The sequence below is a fragment of the Palaemon carinicauda genome, chromosome 5, assembly GCF_036898095.1.
Source record: "Palaemon carinicauda isolate YSFRI2023 chromosome 5, ASM3689809v2, whole genome shotgun sequence".
Classification (NCBI taxonomy): Eukaryota; Metazoa; Arthropoda; class Malacostraca; order Decapoda; family Palaemonidae; genus Palaemon; species Palaemon carinicauda.
In genome coordinates, this window is record NC_090729.1 from 162,667,803 (window position 1) to 162,687,802 (window position 20,000).

A 20,000-nucleotide genomic window follows, 5' to 3' on the forward strand; every position below is an offset into this window, starting at 1 on the left:
TCTATCTTTCTCTTTTCAGGTGGGCTTGTTTCTTCTGATCGCCTTCATGCAAACTTGTCCTGGGCACGAGGGTGCTGCATGCGGTACCTTTATGTCATAGCTGGACACAGACCCACACTGTGTCCTTTGTATAGAGGGCATTAATGCGAGCAGGGTTCACCCTGTGTAAGTGTAGGGAGTGGCCTGCCTCCCAATGGGAGTAGTTTGGACGGCGCAGAAAGGCGGCGGCAAAGCGTGATCTTTCTCCCTTAGGGGCGAGGAAAGGCATTCTTCCTCCTCTCACACCCCTAACCTCTTTCTAAAGATCCTTCTCGTTTGTTTTTCTGAGGGGCGATCGAGCAGGAGCACATACTGTTTTAACTCTTTGGTAACCCTGGGGTACTGGGGAGGGGGGTTAGTTGCTTCCCCTAGAGAAGCAACTTCACCTCCAGCTGCTGGGGAGCCATATTTCCTTGCAGATGTGTTGCAGGTATGGTCGACCTTAGGAGTTTCTGCACCTCTGTGAAGGAAGAGCTTGTTCGACTTCTTTAGCGTGTTACCAGTAAGGACCCTACTCTGGAGCCCTCAACATTTGATGCTTTGGAGGTCTGTGAAGTTCACCTGTCACCCTCACCTGGACCTTCCACGTGTGGACGAGGCGATCGCTCGCGTTCGCCCCTCCATCGGCCTCCTGCTGATGACGATCCTACTCATCATCCAGGGACATAGTCGTCTGTTAACCTTCAGCCTTCTATTTCTCCCCACAGAAATACTTCGGCTATAGGTGATGATCTTTTAGAGACCAGCGTTCCTTCCACCAGTGGCGTGCACCATCTTTTCGTCCTTTGGGACACTCTTCTTCTGATCGCCGTTCACGACGATCGGAAGATCATCAGGATCTTTGGTCATTGCGATTCGAACGCTCTTTGTCCAGAAGACGTTCTTGCTCTAGAGCTTAAACGCTCTTCTCGGAGGAGTTCCTCTTCATTGGGAGAAGTCTTGCGATTGTGCTCCACACAATCAGGAGCAACTGAGTCTACACCTAGGTCCAGGCGCTCGCGTTCTAGATCACGAGGACGACACTCATTATAGCGAGGACGAAGCTCCCGTTCACGAGAGCAACGTTCACTCTCGTGGTGGCGCCGTTCTTGAAAACGAATGATTGTGAGGCCGACGCTAACGTTTGTAAAATACACTTGCAATTCACACCATTCTCAATTGATAGCTAGACGCTTCTGCTCAGAACAGTACGTTCATGACCGTGAACCGCACGTTCACGATCAAGGTCTAGACGTTCCTTGTCTAGAGGTAGAGGTAAGTGTGCGTGCAGTCCATCAACGTGTTGCCCCTCAACCCGTCATTCTTCTAAACGACCCTGAACTGACTATGATCTTGAGACAGACCGTTCTTCAGACAGGCATCCAGCTAAACCTCCAGTGCCCTTTACTGCCCGGGGGAGCTTTAGCGCAGCGTTCGCCTATGCAACCCCTGACAACGCGTTCTGTTGTGACGCGTTCGCCAATGCATAAAGCTGCCTCTACTCGGAGGCCCTCTCTGCCGACATTGTCTGGTGTAGGTGTTAATTTTGAACAACAGGAATGCCCGAGGCTTCCTTCGTCCAGTATGGCTCCTAGTGCTTGTGTTATAAGCACTTCTGCTGGTGAATTACGCCCATTGTCGTGCGAAACTCGCGATTTTGTACGCAAATATCGTGAATTTGTGCTCAAATTGGTGATTTCCACAAGCGATTTAAGAGTAGAGGTTTCGGAACCACGAGCAAGTGCTGTACCAATATCTCTGCCTCCGGCTTCTACCACCTCTAGCGGCAGGCCTATGTCCTTCCCATAAGGGTTTAAGGAGCCTCTATAGGTACACTGATTTGCCTATTAGACTGGACTGTCCTCTTCATTTGACGAAGGAGTATCTCCTGTTGCCTCAAAGAGAGACTCCTACGTCTGCACAGGCTCCCTCTATGGTTCCTCCTTGGGATGTTCTCCTCTTGGATTCTCAAGGAAAACCCAAGACTTACCAAAGGGTGCTGAGCTCCCTGCATGGGTGAGTAACTTTCTTACTGCCCTGCAGATGTCCTTGGGTGTGGCTCCTCCACCGCCACAGCCTCCGACTATGCCAGTCAGAGCTACTCCTTGAATTCCTTTGGAATCTACTTCGAGCTTGTCTATTGGGAGTCTTGCCCCTTGAAGGAGACCATTGTTGGGGAAGGTACGAAGATCTCCTTCACCTCGATCTCGTGCTGAGGTGCCTCCTCCTTCTAATTCTTATTTGGGTAACCTTCCCTTCACTTCAGTGAAGGCAAGGGGGACCATGACAAAGAGACAGAAGAGGAGGATGAGAGGCATAACTCTTCCACACTCTGCTCTCATCCATCCTAGAACAAGTAGGGACATTGGGTCTCCCTGGGAGATCTCTGTCCACCCCTTCAACCCTCAAGGATTTGAGGTAGTGCCTCCAGACCAGCATCCTTTTGGCTCCTACTGCTGAGGCTTCGGCTATTGGTGTCCCAAAACCCTTGCAAGTTCCTCCTTCCAACATCTTGGAGGAACACTTCCCTGTGCCAAGGAAATCTGAAGACACCAAATCCAAGCCTAAAAACGCTGTGGCAAGGGAAGCCCATTTGGCAAAGGCACACAGAAGGTCCCCTGTGGCGGGTCCCTTGATCAATCTTGTTGACGACCCCGACCTGTAAGCCTGGAGGTAGATGAGCCATTGAACATGGATAACGAAAATCTTCCGTTGAGCAGCTAGTCCGAACTTTCACTCAGAACAAGGGAGACGAGAGTCGGAGCATACATTTTGGCAGGTCCTCTCTTGCATGAGGGCCATCAGTGGGCTGTTAACTCCCGCTATCACCACCTAGGAAGGGAAAGATATGATTCTCGACGAGATCTTTGAGACCAAGAAGCCCCCTAGAACCAGTGCAGCCGTGTCTTGGTCTAAAGACCTGATGGCTGCCAAAAGGAAGGCTATCGCCTAGATAGCCAAAACTTCCAGTTCCTTGAGGGCAGGTTCCTCTAATCGGTCTTTGCCACTTTCTTTCATCCTACAAAGGAAATATTACGAGATTGAAGGAGAACCGCATTCCACCATGTCCTTCAACACTTCGGTGGAATCTCTGATGAAGGGTCTCTCATCTCAAACCCTCTCCTCTCTGAGGGCCTCCCTCTCGGCAGTTTAGCTCCTCAACATAGAGAGAGGCGTGAAGTACACCATGCAGGCTGCTTTGTGGCTCGACCTATGGTTGGTGTCCTTGGGGTTCATGGTGCACTCCCACGATCTATCAAAGGAGTCTGCTAGAAGGTCTTTGGAGTCTTTTCTTTTTTTCGGGTACCCAAATTCTTGAGTTCTTATTGCACCATGTTGTCAACTTGTGGTCATATACTATCCTCAAGAGAAGGGATACCATCATTGGGAAATTCCATAAAAAGGTGCTGAAGGTGGAAGTCTCACGTTTGAGGAATTCCACCCTTGAGGGTTCTCCTCTCTTCGTTCTAGAGGAGATTGAGAGGGCTGCTGAACGATGGAGGAAATCCATGTTCCATAGGGACATATTTACTATATACTTTTTTGCAATCCCATTTAAATATAAAGGTTCAGTCAAAAGAAACCTTCAATTAATTCAACAATATTTTTAAGGCTACAAGAAAACGAAAAATTTAAAATTTTCCACATTTCAAAATTCGCACACACTTACAGTACACAAACATCGTGCACACATTCAATATCACAGAGATAACCTTTTCATGTAAATGGGTGATAAAAGCAATGTAAATAAGTAATCACTTGATAAAGCCAGAGTTCTCGTGAAACAAAGCTTAAGTTTTAATATAAAAGAAAGAGTAAATTTGCCATTTCTTTTATCAAACCCTCACTCCTTATAATTTGGAGAAACTACTTAAATACGAGGATTTTCTACTGCATAAACATTGTCATCTCTGCTTTATTTTTTTTCTTACTTTAAGGGCTGTCATCCTGGTTCTGCCAAGACATGGAAAAGCTTTGCACCCTGCAAAACCTAAAAGGTTTGTTTGTTATATACATATTTTCGATATCTAGAGAATTGTAAAATCCACACTATCATAATTTAGCATTTCCTAAACAAAATATTTTCTAACTTCTTGAAAACCTTTAGATTATGAGTCCTTCTAATGTCAAGTGAGAGCTTGTTGTACAATCTTGAGGCTCCATATTTTAAATCTCAAGAACCCACAGTGGAACTGTATTTTGACTCTTAATTTGAAACCATGTGTGTATATTCTCTGATAGCCCCAATTGGTTGGGTGCACAGTGTATGACAATTCTCTTGAGTGTTTTGGATGTTTAGGTCTTGAAACTTTTGATTTGCACATATATTTTTTCCGCTTTAATTGTCGGTTAGTGAAGCACAATCTGTTCAAGGGTAATCCTTACTCGGGAGAGTTGTAGGTATCAATTCTGGTAATAATGCGGTTAATTAAAAGTTTCTTATCAGAAGATTCATCAAGAATTTTCTTATTTAAGCACCGAAAGACAATTCACGGTCCAGTAATTCACCTATTGTTATCCATTTAAAACCTGTTGCCGGATAGGTTTTCAGTTTTCTTAAAAGTCGTCATATATCTATTGCATCTTCTTGATATTATGGTACAGTTTTGTTTTAGACACTCAGTTGATTTCAGGCATCTGTGGGTGCGTTGATGTGGAGAGTGAGGTTGAAGGAGGCTGGTAGAGGAGGTGTCGAGGAGTAGGAGTCTGCGTTGACTAATCGTCAGTGAGCGACATCAACCAGGAGGTGAAAATGTGAGAGGAAATTTGCTCTGAGGACTGGCAAAGTGACGTCTACAATGAGAAACTTCCAATTTATTTGGTGTTTCCAAACGATACTGTGAAGGTTTCCTAGCCGTGGGTGGATATTGCAGATCTGTTGGCAGCTATCAGACGGATGTCTGCAGACTTAGACTATGTTATGTTATGGAGAGTGGCTTTGGCAGAAGAGAACGGCAAGCACCCTTGTCTACCAAAAATTACATGCCCATACCTGCATCATGTATAAAGAAAGATTAGTGACAGGGAAGGCCACTGCCACAAGTGATGACCTACTTACACATTTTTTGGCCACTGACAATCATTCAAACATTTCTTCGTAGCAGCCCTGAATTTGGAATGGTAGTAGCATGACTGCAGTCGATGGACATTAGTAAGTGGCTGGAGAGGTCATTGTTGGTGCGTGAGCAAGGAGTGGTATATGTGGGAGGTGGGCAGCTTTGTCACTGCTCTGGCACATCATAAGGTGGGCGACTGTAGCCTACCGCATTCATGTCAGCTTCAGTTGATGCTGAATAGTTGTCCTCTTCTTCAGGAGTGGAATCGACTTTGGTCACCAGGTCTTTCATGGTCCAAATATCGATATCGGGTATGGCAGTGTGTACAGGTTTGGGTAGGCTCCATACCCAAAAGTCATAAAGTAGACTCACTTTACGAGAAGAGCCATCTGTGGCAGGTTGCGGGCGAGCAATACTGGTCGTTTACCCGAGGGTGAGCGAAGCTTTTTGGTCCCCCAACAGTTGTTGAGAGAGCTGAAAAAGCTTGGCTATATGGATGGCTAGTGATGGTGAGTACTGCTCCAGGAGGTATGATTAGAGGGCATCCCCTTGTTCGCAAAGCCAACAAGGAACGTGTCCTCTGGAACCAGGCGAACACTTCTCTGTTTGCGAAGGGTGGCAGCTTCATCAAGGTGGTGTGTGTGGAAGAGTCAGGTTCAGTCGGTGACATGATCAAACAGTAGGGTACAGAAGCGATGGGGAAGGCAGGAGGTAGCCAGTCCTCCTGTGGTCAGGAATTGTGCGGGAGAGCCGTGAGGTTGTAACCGAGAGATGAAGTGAATACAACTAACTTTATTTCAACAGACAGTATACTCAAGTTTCACAGGAAGAAGGTCACTCAAATTCAAACACATCAATTCATGAAGAGACAGGCTTAAACAGGTTCTGTTAACAATGAGGTGTAAAGCAAGATTGTCAATAAGAAAGAAAATACTGTTAGTGTACGAGTGTGTGGGAAACTTGCTGTGCTGTAAGGTCTGGTCAAGCACCGACCTGCGGTCAATAGCTGGCGTCATCTGGTGGCATCTCGGGTACGTGCCGCCATCAACCTATATGGGAATTAAATACTTGACTCTATTTTCCTTTCCTGTGTAATTAAATGAAATTTCGTACAGATTTGGGTTTCTTGGCTTTCATAGATGATGTTTCTTTTATCTGGTCTAGTAAAAGACGGATTAGCATAACTGAAAGACCAAAAGGTGATACAAAAATCAGAGAGAGAATTTTATTTGTTTTTTAGAATGACTGCTTAGAATTGTGTTTTTACTTCTGTTAAAAAAATAAAGAAATGTCCGACTGAAAATTATCTAATCAAAATTGCTTACAGTAATCAACCTACACTAGTTAAACATTACGGTTTGTGAATTAATAAGATCAGTTATTCATTTAAATTGAAATTAGAAAATGATATTGAAAACTTCGTATGTACGGTATATATGTGATAAAAGACACACAATATAAAAATACTGACATCTAATAATACAAAGTTCACCATAAAACTTAAGACATTTTTAACCGTTCTGTTTAGAACCCGCATTCTAAAAAATCAGACCACAGCGGACATAACCTATTTCCTCTTCTGGTAAACTTTTATCATCACTCGACAATTTCTTAATGGCTCCATTACTAGTCTTTAATACCGTCTCTCCATGATGGCACTCAAACAACCTCTCCATCTTTTCTAATTGTTTATTAAGGTATTCATCACTGGGATGAACAAGTGCTCCTTTGGATTTAAAAATCTCTTCTATCCAGGTTCTTTCATCTGAATTAAGTACTGTTCTTAACAACTGTTAGTGAGGGAGTTTTCTTATAATTCAACCTATGTTTCCATAGCCTCCTGAAAGGATATGTCTATAGAATGCTCTTCCTGGATATCATCGAATGCTGCAAGTGTCATCGCTGAAAGGCAGAGTTCCCTTCCTATTGTTATATAATTTCCCTGGGGTTCATAGGGTTTGTCCTGTTATTTGTTGTGCAATAAACCCTGTAATAAACTTCTCTCATTGCACACTTTATCTGAATGATGTTGGTTTTCAGGTAAAGAAACATCCCTCTGTAAAAGGTAAGTTCTAATTAGCTGTGACAGAAAACTTTTTTTATATTTTTCATATTTTGGAAACGATAGAAAGACATCTTTTATCTTATTTCCCTCAACTATGACAACCTAAAACAGTACATAGTTAAGACATTTTCTTTTTTCTTTTTTTCGTAGAGATAAGACAGAAAATTGAATGATCCAAATGATTAACAGTTATGTACTGACTCCGCTTCACCCAGGTGAGTGGCAAACTAAGCTGCCAGCATACGTCACCCCGCAGGTTCTAGCGGCTTAATCCCTGTCCGTGACTAGACCTAACATATATAGACCTTGATGTACAGCACCCAGTCTTCTCAGAGCACTGGGTTCGCTCAGCCTGAGGTTCCTCGTGAAGATAGATGATACTCTTGCCAGCTCGAGAGATCATCCTCCCTTGAGTGGTCCCAAGCCACCCTTGCATTACTTGTCACCTTACAAGTGCATACACAAGGTACATAGGACTTGCAAAACACCCGCAAGTGCTCTTACAGGTGTTCATGTGTCAGGTTGTGAAGTTCAAGATCACAAGTGAACTGACTATGGTCTAGTGGCAGAAACTCATGCTTTGTTGAGTTAGCATCATGTTTGTATTCATAAGATTTTTCCTAATATTTTTGCCACTAACTTTATCAGTTCCCTTCTCCATTGGTGCACTCTGATAAGGTGGAGCATACACAATCGGCTGTTCATTCACCAGGAGAAGCAAGGTCTTGCAACCAATGCATGCATTAACATTATTCACTAGCAAGATCCCTTTTAGCTACCCCTTCGTTCATGAGGAACATGCCATTATTCCAGGAGCTCATTAAGACATTCACACTGGGTGCAATCGATCTTGTTACTATCTGGTCACTGGAGAAATCTTTGGAACCTGGGAGTTCCAGTCTTCCATAGGATTCAAGGCATAGGAGTACAGCTCACTGTTTTTGCTCCACCTTGTACTCCAGTCCCTGCTATTCCTTCACTGTCTGGTCCCTCATCTAGGTATCAGTGATATCTGGACGACAAGACTTCCCATGCTAAGCATGATTTTTTTATGGGAAACATTAAGTATTATCCCGATTAATGTTACTGGAAAAAGGAGACAGGGACAGGTTATGACTCCTCTGGGAGATTCCTTTCATCCAAGCTCTAGGAAGGGTTTGAAAGATTTCATTCATGGACAACTATAGACTCGCCAGTCAAAGTAGTCCACACTATACTCACTGTTTTGCCGCTGGAGTCTGTTGCTGGTCCTGTTGAGCCTACGCCGACTTCATGGGCTGCAACGGTTTCTCGGAAGGAGGCTGCTACTGTCCTAGCCTCTTTCTCCTTGAAGTTTCAGTAGCAGAAGGATTAGCAAACTTCCTAAGAACTGGGGTTTGAAAATCGTTGATGATGCACCACTTCAAAAGAGAATTCTGTATGCGGTGTTGGCCTTGTCGCTGCCTGTGACTCGGGATGCTCTTCCTAGGTCTCCCATCCCTGACAGGGTACATGTTGATGGCCTTGACCAAACACAGGCTCCTATGGGTGTGAGTCTGGAGTTGGAGGAAACTCTGAATTCGGATTCGGACAAATCAGGTGTGTAAACTCTGCCAGCTAACCCGAAAACTCATGCTACTGAGCAATGGGAGTCTGACTATTCCTTTATGCAGGTCTTAGATTGCATAAGGAAGATTAATGGACTTGGGGGAACCAGTTTACTCCCCTCCGTTGGAGACAGACATGGTTTTGGACTTGTTCAACCTTGCCCCATGATCTGGTTGTTTCAGGGTCCTTTAAGAAAGTCCATCTCCTAGCTTGTAGGGAAGAAGGACTCTCTTAGGGTAGGTAACTCTTCCCGTTTACTTCTTCCACCTTTTGTTAGGCAGAGGAATTACTACAACATACTCTGACAATGCATCACTCATGCCCCTAGACTGGATAGTATCAGCATTGGTAGAAGGCATAGTAGTTGACAAGTTGGCGGCACAGCAGGTGACTTTTACAGTTGTAGACACCTCAGATATGGAAAGGACTGCTAAGGCAACTTTACAAGACTCTTCGTGGATAGACTACTGATCTGGTTCCATTAGCTATCCGATCGAAAAAAGAGGATTTGTTGGACTCTGATAAACAGAAAATATTTGAGGACTTTTTTTTTTCTGGGGCCTAAAGTTGTTGAGTTCCTAGCATATAACGTGGCCAATTAGTGCACTGACTTGGATCTTGAAAATGCGTTACTCACTCATTTCGAGGTTTCAGAGGCAGGTACCATAGAGGGAGGCTCTCTGTCTTTGTAACCTGTTGGCGGCAGCTCCTTCCTTGTTCAATACGGAAGATGCCGACACAATTGCGGAGCATGTGGAGGAAGGCAAGACTGGACTACTGTCTCCGCTTCTTCTTTGTCTACATCTTTTCTCACTTCTATATGGGATCGATGTTTCTGGTCAGCTTTCTCCATCTACCTCTGTCCCCCACCACATCACCGGTTAATCCCTTTGATCGAAGGTCATCCTTGATACAGTCCACCCACCTTCGCTTTGGTCTCTCTCTTCTTCTCGTTCCATGTACCTCCATCACTCTCCTCCCAATATACTGTTCATCTCTTCTCATGACATGACCGTACCACCTCAGTCTACTTTCTTGGATCTAATCTGATAGTTTTCTAACTCCTGTGGTACCCCTAATGACTTCATTCCGTAATTTATCTCTTTTTGTCACCCCACACATCCATCTCAACATTCTCATCTCTGCCACATCCATCTTCTCTTCTGTCTTCTTTATTGCCCACGTCTCCGCTCCATACATCATTGTCATAATCAGAACTGTCTTGTGTACTTTACCTTTCAACTTAACCACTATTTTCCTGTCGCATAGTACTCCACGCACTTTTTTTTCCAATTCTTCCATCCTGCTTTTATTGTGGTTTATTTCTGCCCCCAGATCACCATCCTCTGCAAATGTTGATCCTAAATACCTGAAATTTTCAACTCTTTTCAATCTGTCTCCTTGTAAACTAACTTTCCCATTCTTGCCATTTTTCAATCTCAAATAGTCTGTCTTTTTCATACTGATCTTCAGTCCCTTAGTTTCCATTTCCCTTCTCCACTCCTCCAGTTTCTCTTCTACCTCTCGCCTAGTGCTATACAGTATAACATCATCAGCAAAAAGCATACACCAAGGAGACTGATCTCTAATACCTTGTTACTACACCCCTGACCAGATCAAATAGGTAAGGGCTCAATGTAGACCCCTGATGTAGTCCCACTTTTACTGGGAAACTTTCTGTTAGGCCTATAATGCTCTTAACATTTGCTTCTGCCCTTTCATACATATCTTGGGTAATTCTTAGTATTTCTCAGGGACTCCCTTTTTCCTCATACATCTCCACAGCTCCTGACGTGGTACTCTATTGTATGCCTTCTCCGTGTCAATAAAGACCATATGTAATCCTTTCTGTTTCTCCCGATGTTTTTCTATAGTCTGCCTCAAAGCAAATATTGCTTCTACGGTCCCTCTTCCAGGCATGAATCCAAATTGTTCCTCGCCAATTGTTGTTTCATCCCTGAGTCTCTTCTCAACGATTTTCTCCCATATTTTCATTGAGTGGCTTATCAGCTTTATGCCTCTGTAGTTGCAACATTCCTAGATGTCTCCCTTCCCCTTATAGATGGGAGTGATTAGGGCGGTAATATCTCATCTATCTTCTTCAGTTCCTTCTTCTCTGAAACTGTCTCCTATGCATAGATAGGCTTACAAGATGATGGATGAGGCTTTTATGCAGTCCATAACCAAGAAGTCTTCTAACCTCAAGCAGCCCTTTTATGGTAAGGGCGCTCAAAGAAGAGGAGGTAAGGCTGGGAAACATAGTCATTCCAGCTAGTCATTCCATTCCTCCTGCCTACCACCGGTGGGGGAGGCCTGATACACAGTTGGTAGAGGTGGACAGTCACAATCCTCTGAGCAGAGTACCCTGTCCCGTTTACTAGCTCTCAACCTGCTCTGAAACATCATTCAGAGATGTCATACTCCTTCATGAAGGGTTCAGCAAAGTATCTCGGCCTTCAGGTAGAAGTCCAGACCTTGCTGGAGAAGGGGGCTCTCCAAGAGATTGTTGATGAGTCACCAGGCTTCCTCAGTCTACTCTTATCTTGCAGAGAAGACTTCTGGAGATGGGGGACAAGTCATAGACACTTATCTTGTATGAGTTTGTCCCTCGTACTCTGTTCATGATGGAGACTGCAGAGATGGTCGTACAAGCTGTCAAATAAGAGGACCTTATGAGCACACTGGATCTAAAAGATGCATACTTCCAGATCCCAGCCCATCCAGGGTCAAGGAGGTATCTAACATTTAGTCTACATAAGAAGAGACTAAATATTTGGTGTGTGACGGTGCCGGGTGAGGGTTGTGAACTCAAAGGCAGGATGCAATCAACTGAGTTATATTGTTATAGAACACTCTCCTTTATATACAAAACCTCAAGGCAACAGGACATAAAAAGTTAACAAGACAGACAATGTTACAGAGGAAACAGCAGACATGAATTTTCATGTTCGTCTAGTGCGAGGGAAGAGCGAAGATAGAAGCATAATATATGCAAAAGGAATTATGTACAATTGTGTGACATACGGTTGGTACATGGCTTCCCCCCTTTTTAATGACACATTGTACATGTTAAATAGGGCGCCCTGATCTGGAGAGGCGAACTGTAGGCGGGTGATCTGGCAGAAGATAAGCAGGTTTTAGACGATCAATGGAGACCCAGTCTTCTTTGCCCCGAATGTTTAGTAGGAATGCTTTCGGACTGCGTCGGATCACAAGGGAAGGGCCCGTGTAAGGGGGCGTTAGTGGTGGCTTGCTAGTGTCGTTGGGAGGAAGACGTGCGTTGCAGAGTGCAAGTCCGTTGGTATGTGATGCTTCGCTGGGGGCTTGTAAGTCTGGCGGCACGGAGTAAATTTTCCCACGACGTGACGTATGCGCTGGAGATCGTTGGAGGAGGTTGTAGAAGGAAAAAATTCGGCAGGGACGACCAACGGGTCGCCATACACCATTTCAGCTGCCGAGACGTCGAGGGCGTCTTTTGGAGTGGTCCTTAGTCCCAGGAGGACCCAGGGAAGCTGAGTAAACCAGTTGCAATCCTTGCAGCGGGACATGAAAGCTACTTTGAGGGTGCGATGAAAGCGTTCAACCATTCCATTGGCAGCGGGGTTGTAGGCCGTTGTCTGATGTAGGGTGATGCCCAGGAGATTCGCTAATGATGTCCACAATTGAGAGGTGAAAGTGGTTCCTCTGTCAGAAGTAATATGCTCAGGGATACCGAATCTTGAAATCCATCTAGAGAGTAAGGCAGATGTACATGAGGCGGACGTTGCAGTTTCCATGGGAATGGCTTCAGGCCAACGAGTGGAGCGGTCAATGACGGTAAACAGGTAACGATGTCCTTGTGATGTGGGTAGGGGGCCTACAACGTCGACGTGAATGTGTGCTAAACGACGCTGAGGTTGAGGAAAGGTCCCTACTCCTGAATCCGTGTGTCGATGTACTTTGGAAGTTTGGCAAGAAGCATCGGTGGAGAGAAGGAGAGGGGCGTGTGGGATAGGAAAAGTGAGAGCCGCAGCAGTTGATAGAGCCTTCTTTGCATTGCAGAAGGCTGTTTCTTGAAGGGGACCCCACTTTAGGTCCTTTGGCTTGCCCTTGAGGGAGGCGTAGAGGGGAGCAAGAGTGGCGGCAATGGCTGGCAGAAAACGGTGATAATAGTTGATCATGCCCAAGAATTCCTGCAGAGCTTTGACGGTCGAGGGCGCGGGGAAATTCTGAACTGCTGCTACCTTCTCAGGGAGGGGATGGACTCCTTCAGGAGTGATACGGTGCCCTAAGAATGACACTTCGTTGGCGCCAAAGGTACACTTGTCGTACCGGACTACAAGGCCGTTTTGTTGCAGGTGGTCGAGCACGATGCGCAGGTGACGGAGGTGTTCCTCTTTTGAGGAGGAGAACACAAGTATGTCGTCCACATAACATACACAGAAAGGGAGGTCCCCTAAGATGCCATCCATGAGACGTTGAAACGTTGCCCCAGCATTACGAAGGCCAAAACAGGAGTAATTGAAGGTGTATGTACCAAACGGAGTGGTGATGGCGGTCTTGGGGATGTCTTCTGGGTTCATAGGCACCTGATAATACCCCTTCAGGAGGTCGAGCGTAGAGAAAACCTTTGCTTTGTGCAGATAGGAGGTCACATCAGGCAATGTTTGGGAGGGGGTAGTGATCCGGTTCTGTTTGCATGTTCGGGCGCCTGTAATCCGCGCACAGACGGTGGGAGCCGTCTTTCTTCAGAACGATGTGTAAGGGTGACGACCATGGGCTGGAGGCCTTTTGACAAAGGCCCATTTTCTCCATTTCGGCGAACGTCTGTTTGGCGGCTGCCAATCGTTCCGGTGCCAGACGTTTGAATTTTGCGAAGACTGGGGGTCCCGTCGTCTTGATATGGTGATAAATACCGTGCTTGGCAGGAACCGTCGGCGTTTGGCGAAGTTCTGGACGGAAAACTTCCGGGTACGACGTGAGGAGGTGGGCGTAGGCATCCGTGGGTGCGCTGATGTGGAGAGCGAGGTTAGAGGGGGCGGGTTGAAGAGGTGTCGACAAGTACGAGTCTGCGTTGACCAATCGTCGGTGGCCGACATCGACCAGAAGGTGGAAATGAGAGAGGAAATCCGCCCTGAGGATTGGCATTGTGACGTCAGCAACGAGAAACTTCCAATTGAATTTACCGTTTCCGAACGATAATGTGAGGTTCTCGTAACCGTAGGTGGGTATCGCAGATCCGTTGGCAGCCACCATGCGGACGTCGGCAGATGTAGACAGACTACGTCGTGCCTTGAAGAGTTTCATTGGCAAAAGAGAACGACAAGCACCCGTGTCTACCAAAAATCGCACGCCCGTTCCTGCATCCTGTAAAAAGAAAAGATTAGAAACATGGGAGGCCACCGCCACAAGCGATGGCCTACTTACACGTTTTTTGGCCACTGACAATCCTTGGCACATTTCTTCGCGGTTGCCCCGAATCTGAAGTGGTAGTAGCAAAACTGCGGCGGATGGGAGGTAGTAAATGGCTGTAGAAGTCATTCGTTGTGGAGCGATTGGTGGGTGGCGGGCGGCTTTGTCGCCGCTTCGGCAAGTCACAGGGTAGGCGTGTATGTCCTACGGCATTCATGTCGGCTTCGGTTGACGTTGAATAGGCATCCTCTTCGTCAGGGGGGGGGAGGCGTTGATGGAGGTCTTGAAGTGGCTGTCCATAAGGGCGTCGGCTTTGGTCATCAAGTCCTTTATGGGTAAACTATCGACATCGGGTATGGCAGCGCGTAAAGGTTCGGGTAAACGGCATACCCAAAGGGCACGAAGTAGGTTCACCTCACGAGGAGAGCCGTCTGCGGCAGGTTGAAGGCGAGCGATACTGGTCATTTCCCTGAGGGCAAGCGAAGCCCTTTGGTCCCCCAACGGTTGTTGCGAGAGCTGAAAAAGCTTTGCTATACGGGCGGCTGGCGACGGCGAGTACTGCTGCAGAAGGTATGTTTTGAGGGCGTCATACGCTATTGGGGTATCTCCTTGTTCACAAAGCCAGTTGGATATTTCTGGGAAGGTGTCCTCGGGTATCGCCGCGAGAACATAATCCTTTTTGGTGGTTGAGCGAGTCACGCCCCTGATACGAAAGTGGACTTCTGCTCGCTGAAACCAAGCAAACGGTTCTCCGCTGGCGAACGTTGAAAGTTTCAATGGGGCGGCCGCAGCGCCAACTGCTGTAGTAGAGTCCGTCTCCATCATAGTACCAACGATGGAGGGGCGAGGGAGGTGGGGGTGGAAGGCAGTGGGAGTGAGTCGACTTCCGGGGTCACCAATGTGACGGTGCCGGGTGAGGGTTGTGAACTCAAAGGCAGGATGCAATCAACTGAGTTATATTGTTATAGAACACACTCCTTTATATACAAAACCTCAAGGCAACAGGACATAACAAGTTAACAAGACAGACAATGTTACAGAGGAAACAGCAGACATGAATTTTTATGTTCGTTTAGTGCGAGGGAAGAGCGAAGATACAAGCATAATATATGCAAAAGGAATTATGTACAATTGTGTGACACACGGTTGGTACAGGTGCTGTGCTTTGGTCTGTCCACAAGTGTGTTCACTCTAGTGTTAACCTGGGCCCATGCCAACAGCACTCGTCTACTTTGGTATCTAGATGATTCGGTGGAGACCCCTTGCTTCCACCGAGACTGGCTCCTCACATTTTGCCTCGACCTGGTGGTGGTGGTGGTGAATTTCGAGAAATCCTTTCTATAACCATATAAAAACATGGTATGGCCAGAAATGCTGATAAACACAAAAATTGGAGAAGTGTTTCCATCCCAAAGCAGAATAGAGATATTCAGGAAAGTGGCTTGTCCCTTTCTCTCCCAAAGCTCACTACAAGCTCACAGGTGGCAATGCATGTTGGGACACCTGACTTCTCTGAAACATCCAGTTCTCAACAGCTGCCTTTGCATTCGATCTCTCCAGTGGCAAATGAAGAGCTTCTGGTCTCAGCACAGGGACTCGACAGAGCTTATGGTTCAGATAGGGCTACAACAAAATTGAGACTGTTGAGTTAGTGGGTTCTAGATACCAACCTGCTCGATGAGGTAGATCTCCTCTTTCCTTGCCTGGATTACATGCTCTTCACGGATGCATCAAAAGAAGGGTGGGGGCTCACCTGTTGCAGCACGTAGTCTCGGGGCTGTGGTCAGATTCTGATCGGCAGTGTCAGATAAATCTCCAGAAAATGAGGGCATCAATCTAGGAGGTACTTTTTCATAGTGGCTGTGCCATCTGGCCATGGAAACTCTATTTCCCTGTCAGCCCAGTTCATCCCTGGGAAAAAGAACATTCTTGAAGATAATCTTAGCAGGAAGACTCGGATAGCTGGTTTTGATTGGTCTTTGCATCTCTGGATAGCCAGCAAAGTCCTGGCTTTGGGAGGGGGTTCAACGATACTAGACTTGTTTGTGACTTCTCTCAACCAGAAGCTTCCAGTGTACTGTTCACCAGTACCAGACCAACAGGTAGCCTTCAAAGATACCTTTCAACACCCAGGAGGCAACATCAATGTTTGTAAGTTCCCCCATTCTGCCCAATAAGGCAACTCCTCAATGTGAGGTCATCCCGTAATCTTTTGATGACTAATAGTTCCACAGTGGCAGCAAGCAGAGTGATTTCCAGACCACCTACTTCTGCTAACAGATGTTCTGAGGGAGCACCCACCCATCCACATCCTCCTTTGGTAACCACATGCTCTGATCATTCACAAGAAAGTTGCATCCTTACGACTTGACACCTGGAAGTTATTCAGAATCTCCTCTCTTAGAGAGTTTTTTGCACACAGTGGCAAAACAGATTTCTGGGTACTTCATATGGACTTTCATTGCTATTTACCAGGCAATGGTGATGATCTTTTGTCGTTGGTGTCTACTCGGACCCACTAAACCCCTGATTTTAGAGTTTTTTGTACCTTGGGGAGGAAAAACTCTCCAGTCTCGGTGGTGAAAGGCTACAGGTCAGCCTTGACCCTTGTCTTTAGACTGGAGTTGACATTTCCTCCTCAAAGGAATTTTCTGTGCTTATACAGAGTTTTGAGCTTACTTGCCCTCAGTCAGGAGATTACCTCCTTGGAATATAGTAAAAGTAATTAGCTTCCTGAAAGGAGCTCCTCATGAACTGTTGAATCAAGCAGCAGATTGCGACTTGACTCCTAAGATAGCATTCCTTCTTGCATTAACCTTTGCAAAGAGGGTTAGTAAGTTGCATGGTCTTTCCTATGACATCACCTATTCAAAGGGATGGGGAAAGTAACGCTCAATTCGTCCGTGAGTTTATTGTCAAGACAGAAATCTGGCTGTAGTGGACACTAGGTTCAGGCCTTTAAAGATTTAGTCTTTGGGAAGTAACTGGTGATTCTGACCTACTGTTACTATGTCCTGTGAGAGTGCTACTAAGGCGCTATCTCAAGCATACTAATAAAGCTTGCCCTCATGTCAAGCATCGGCTTGCGAGTACGTACGGGCAGGGTCAAGATGAGGACTACCAAAATTAGCGTTTCCTTATGGATTCGGCAGGTCACTGAACGCACCCTTGAACCTGACTCTGCTCAACAGAGAAGAAGATCCAGAGTCCATGGCATCAGGGGCATAAGAACGTTCCTGGCATTCAAGAGAAATTTCTGTGGCGCAGATACTTCAAGCAGGTGTACAACGATAGCAAAACCACTTACATTGCCCACTAACGGCAAAAGCTAACACACGGGTCCCTAGATACGTTTACTTGGCCTGTCGTGGCCGCTCAACAAGTGATTTAGCTACCTCATCTCCCTTGCAGGACTAATAGCAGTCAATTCAATCGAAGGCAGATGTTACATATTTCTAGTATGGGATGAATGGATGGAATGACTGACCTTTTCTTCCTTCATTTTCCCCTCTTGAGGTACAGCATCCATAGGACTTTGCAAGCTGGCCTCCTCCTGATTGCAAGTAAGCATCATAATAGTTTTGTGGTCTAAAATATGTGTGCATATATTTATGCGAAGTCCCAGCTCATCTTGCAAGGGAGAGTTGGGCAATGTTTAGATTCAAGCATGAGTATATGTAGAATCACTCCTTATTATTACCTGGTAAAATCGTAGTGTTTTGTTTCCACTCGCCATGATTGTTCCGGCCGTCAAACTCTCCAGCATTGACAGGCTGAGGATTCTCGGGTCTCAGGATACTTTTGGAGCAAATTACATATTTGGAAGTAACTTGCATTTTTCATAACTATACAAAACTGAGTTCGTTACACATACATGTCCTGCCATCACATACCCCAAAAGTCCTGCCTGCAATCAAAATTGGAGCTCACTGTGTGAGTGTGTGAGCTCTGAAGTTAGTCTACCCATTGATGTATTAATCATGCTAGGTCTACCCCTACCCACTGCCAACTAGGGGAGGGTTGTTGACACCTTGAGTAAAAGTCTTATGGCTAGATTCCAGATAGCTGTGAAGCATAAAAGTATATTGTACCAACAGTGTGTCACACGATCGTACATAGTAACAAATTTTTTTTTTTTTACATATGCTTTGTATCTTCGCTCTCCCCTCGCGCTGATAGGGACCTGAATAAACATGTCTGTTTTTCTTACCGGTAACTGTTAACAGAACCGGTTGTTGGTTGAACATGAAATTCCCTGTTATGTTTTTATGTCCTTTTTGCCTGGACTTTATGTATATATAAACCGATGTCCTGTAATAAAGTTACTCAGTTGCTTTCATCCTGCTTTCTTTGTCACAGCCTCTCTCGGCCCGTCACATTTGGTGACCCCGGAGTGACACGAACACCCAGCCTACCAACCGTGTATCACACGATCGTACATAGTAATGACATTTTTTGTTGTTTTATATATTATGCTTTGTATCTTCGCTCTCCCCTCTCACTGATGGGGACCTGAATAAACATGTTTTTCTCACCGTTAACTGTTAACAGAACCGGTTGTCGGTTGAACATGAAATTGCCTGTTATGTTTTTACGTCTTTTTTGCCTGAACTTTATGTATATATAAACCGATGTCCTGTAATAAAGTGACTCAGTTGCTTTCATCCTGCCTTCTTAGTCACAGCCTCTCTCGGCCTGTTACATTTGGTGACCCTGGAGTGACTGTGACTAAGAAGGCAGAATGAAAGCAACTGAGTAACTTTATTACAGAACATGGTTTATATATACATAAAGTCCAGGCAAAAATGACAGAAAAACGTAACAGGCAATTTCATGTTCAACCAACAACCGATTCTGTTAACAGTTAACGGTGAGAAAGAGATGTGTATTCAGGTCGTTATCAGTGCGAGGGGAGAGCGAAGATACAAAGCATAATATATACAAAAAAAAAATGTCGTTACTATGTACGATCGTGTGACACACGGTTGGTACAATATCCGTAGTAAAAGTCTTGTGGTTTGTTTCCTACCACCATAAACCCAGTTTTATTATAATGTTTCAATGCCATCTATTCACTATCACCATTGAAAACGTGGTTTGAATTATGAGCTGTATCATCATTTATGGAGAAGTAAAATTAAAGAATTAAATATTCTAGTACTTTTTGCGAGATAGGCCTGTAAGAACTTTAGTCCTGATAACCAATATAATCTTTCAGAACTGGTGTAACTTTAACCGCTTTCTCAGATTCAGATTCCTATACACATCGGCTCTATTATTTATTCTTGGAGTTATTGTACGTGCGCAAGACTAGAACAATGTTCTACTACTCTTACTTCAGACAATGGCATCTGATAAGAAGTACAATTTGTTTTCATTGACCGCAAAATAATCATGATAGCATTATCATTGTTACATAGTCAAATCTCGTTTGTTATTTTTGCGCGTATGGCTCAGCTCCTATCTGAATCGGATTGTCCACAAAAGATCCAATTATGTTCTCTACTTGGTTTTTAAAGAATTCTAGAAATATACCAAGTAATTCTTCGTGTCTTTAGCCATCAGGGAACCATTTCTTTTATTAACATTTCCTATTAGACCATTTACAAGATGATATAACTTATCCATGTATGTTGCTGCTTTCTGGATTTTTTGCTCATAGTATTGTCTTTTCTTCCATCTTAATTAGTGATTATATTGTAACTTTACGATTTTGTATTACCTCAATACAGTTTCAGTTTTTAACAGACTCCGATTCACTGTTTATGTAACTTTATCTATTTTTCTAATCTCTCTCTCTCTCTCTCTCTCTCTCTCTCTCTCTCTCTCTCTCTCTCTCTCTCTCTCTCTCCATCTCATCAAACTAAGGAAATTTCTGTCTT